This window comes from Oncorhynchus masou, chromosome 27 (assembly GCF_036934945.1).
Source record: "Oncorhynchus masou masou isolate Uvic2021 chromosome 27, UVic_Omas_1.1, whole genome shotgun sequence".
Classification (NCBI taxonomy): Eukaryota; Metazoa; Chordata; class Actinopteri; order Salmoniformes; family Salmonidae; genus Oncorhynchus; species Oncorhynchus masou.
The window spans coordinates 49157125-49160905 of record NC_088238.1 but is presented as its reverse complement, the minus strand read 5'-3'; the positions used below and the strand labels follow the sequence as shown (position 1 = coordinate 49160905).

General features: G+C 43.2%; 1 pseudogene; it reads right to left on the bottom strand.

Moving 5' to 3' along the window:
• Positions 1 to 308: 308 nt before the first annotated feature.
• LOC135515516 (cytosolic beta-glucosidase-like) lies at positions 309 to 3006 on the bottom strand (annotated as a pseudogene).
• Positions 3007 to 3781: the final 775 nt, after the last annotated feature.

Here is a 3781-nt window from a genome sequence, read left to right as displayed (position 1 = left end):
CTCCTCTACCCTCCAAAAACCCTTTGTACAGATTGACTGGGAATTGGGCAGGATATAATACAAATTTGCATTCACTTGAATAAACGTAACACTCTTTGGCCGGGTCCTTGCAGTTCTATGCCAAAGTCAGGGAAGAAATCAGACAAAATCACTTTCTTGTGAAGGGAGCCGAATGAGCTTTGCACTCTTTTACAAAACATTTTCAGGGTTGACAGAGAAAAGTGGTGAGAAGGAATGTCTTAAAGACTTCACAACTATAATGTGTTTCAGATGGGCTTCAAATCAAAATGGCAAATCAAAATGGGCCAAGCTTGGTTGTAGTTGATCAGAACAGAACATTGAGCAAAAAATGGATTTTATTGACTGATTTGGATGATTTTCTCTGTGCCCATTGGCTGTTTAGTTATTTGTCCTGGTCTGAGATCTGTACTTGGAGATGATCCCGGAGTACCCTCTTCCAGAGTGGTACGTGGTCCACGGTCACTCTGGTCCAGACAAGTCCATGTGGAACAGGCCAAAGCAAAACCGTCGGCCCATTCAAAATTATCCAGGAAGGACCAGGTGAATTAAACTAGCACGTCAACACCATCCTCTCTGAGATCTAGAACAAAGGGACAAACAGCAAGTTAATAACAGACGGCGCTATACTTATGAAATATGTGACAATGCACATTAAGGGCTAATCTGAAAATACTTTCTTTGCACGTTACAAAAGAACAAGATCCCGTTGTATTGTGATAGTCTCTCTCTCTCTCTCTCAACCTTTCTCTGTTGAAGTGAAATAGCCTACATACCTAAGACAACGGAACAGGATCATCAAATTGGAATCAGGTGACTCAGCCTCCATAGTTTCTGGATCTTGCATATATACACTAGGATTTGATGTGCAAAGCAACCTGTCAGAGGTTAAAATAGTACAAGAAGCGACTGGTCAAATTGACTTTCAGAAGAAAGTAACATCCTAAAATGATAGATTCTCCATAATATGCAGTACCTCTATTGTGGCCTGCTGTGGTCATTACCTCTGGCTACTTACCTGAATGATGTCCTGGTAAAACCCACAGTGCTGGATGTCTTCCATGTCCACTGGCCCCACCTGGGAGAAGCCATTTTCTGTGATGTAGACCGCAGGGTTATTGAATGTGTCCTTTGAAAAGTGGTAGCTATCATTGTCCAACAACGCCTGAGTTCACAAATGACAGTCAAACAACACCGTGTGTGTGTGTGTGTGTGTCCGTTGCACTGTTACTGGACTCCACTCATGCTAATGGAAAGTGACAACCAGCAACAAAAGGAAATGGCTCATTCTCAAATAGTGTTCACCTGAAGCAATCAATGTGACACAATTCGATGTGACAACTGTAATGGTTGTTCAATCTGTTTACTGTGCAAAAAAATAAGCAATAGCAAGCTATTAATGTTAATTGCTTTCTCCTCACTCAAGGTTTGGCTCAATTTGATTGGCTCAAGGCAGGTGATTCAAGTCATGAATTTAATAACTCTCATGGAAAACACAGGAAATAATCGATTATCAAACTTCAATTTATATTTTGAATTGACTGCTTTTAAAATGTAGCTGAAGTGGATTTGTGGAAGCTGTGAAGTGGACATTTTGAAAAGTATTTTCAAAGTACTGGAACAGGGCCATTGTCCTCTTTACTCCTAATGTACTTCAGCAGTTTCTTAAGTTAAGGTCGTCAGGAACCACAGCCAGCCATGACACCCCACAAATCAAATCAAATCAAATGTATTTATATAGCCCTTCGTACATCAGCTGATATCTCAAAGTGCTGTACAGAAACCCAGCCTAAAACCCCAAACAGCAAGCAATGCAGGTGTAGAAGCATGGTGGCTAGGAAAAACTCCCTAGAAAGGCCAAAACCTAGGAAGAAACCTAGAGAGGAACCAGGCGGTGAGGTGTGGCCAGTCCTCTTCTGGTTGTGCCGGCTGGAGATTATAACAGAGCATGGCCAAGATGTTCAAATGTTCATAAATGACCAGCATGGTCAAATAATAATAATCACAGTAGTTGTCGAGGGTGCAGCAAGTCAGCACCTCAGGAGTAAATGTCAGTTGGCTTTTCATAGCCGATCATTAAGATTATCTCTACCACACCTGCTGTCTCCAGGGAGTTGAAAACAGCAGGTCTGGGACAGGTAGTACATCCGGTGAACAGGTCAGGATTCCATAGCCGCAGGGCAGAACAGTTGAAACTGGAGCAGCAGCACGGCCAGGTGGACTGGGGACAGCAAGGAGTCATCATGCCAGGATGGGTCCAACACCCCCTCTGCCTCTTGGTCACTATTCAATCCCAAAACTTCATAGGCTCCACCCTCGAAGACGTCTCGTAGTTCAACGCAAAGATGTCAGAAATAACAAAAATAATAGGCTCGTCCTTGGAGAACCTGGACAGTCTGGATCCTTCGTGTATCCCAGTCCTTTGCATTTGACCTCAAAACTAGACCTTATCACTTCTTGGTAGTCCCCGGTCACAAACACGGGCCAGGCGAACCAGCCTAAGGAAAAGGCGTGGTAGCGTTCAGAAGCAGCTGTGTCATCAGTGCTGATATCAGAGCTCTGGCTCTTGTTACGACTTCCGAAGTCGGTCCCGCTCCTTGTTTGGGAGGCGTTCGGCGGTCGACGTCACCGGCTTTCTAGCCACCACCGATCCACTTTTCATTTTCCATTTGTTCTGTCTTTATCTTATTACACCTGGCTTCACTCAATCATTTACTTGTTTATTATTTAACCCTCTGTTCCCCATGTTGTATTTGTGAGTGATTGTTTATTGTATTTTTGGTCCGTCATTGTGTGCTCGTGATGTTACTTTGTACATTTGTCATTTTGAGTAAAAGTATGTTGATTACTTACAATTGCTGTCCTGCGCCTGACTCTCTACACCAGCTACACACAGGACCCTTGCAGCTCTGCGTTTTACATTGCTGTATGACTGACAGCGGTTCTGAACTTGAGCACAGTGCGTGACAAGAAGTTGCCCTCATCCATCCCGGTAATTGGCCAAGTTTTGCATATGTTTTGTTGTCCGAGTTAGGGAAATGCTGTAAATGAAGATGACTCGTTGAGGATTGTAATAAATAGGTCTACAACGTTGATGTCATACAAGCAAGCCAAACACCTGTGAGTCCAAATGTGCACTCCAAATCATAATTCATGTAATATACAGTGTCAACGTTTACAATCACTATGTTTGATGTACAGTTACAAGATGACATGTCCCGAGTGGTGCAGCGGTCTAAAGCACTGCATCTTAGTCCTAGAGACGTCACTACAGACCTTGTTCGAGTCCAAGCTGTAACTCAACTGGTTGTGATTGGGAGTCCCATAGTGCGGCGCACAATTGGCCCAGTGTCGTCTGGGTTAGGTTTTGGCCGGGGTAGGCCGTCATTGTAAATAAGAATGTATTCTTAACTGACTTGCCAAGTTAAATAAATAAAATAAAAATATATAAAATACCTTGGGATGTTCTGAACAGAATGAGCCTGTTTGTTTATTGTGGAGAAAATTAGCCACAGCACACACACCTGAATGCACTCATGACTCCTTTCTATGCGCACCTAATGTGTTTGTTACTTGAACTCTGTGAAGCATTTATTTGGGCTGCAATTTCTGAGGCTGGTAACTCTAATGAACTTATCCTCTGTAGCAGAGGAAACTCTGGGTCTTCCTTCCCTGTTGTGGTCCTCATGAGAGCCAGTTTAATCATAGCTGCACTTGAAGTAACTTTCAAAGTCCTTGAAATGTTCCAGATTGACTGACCTTC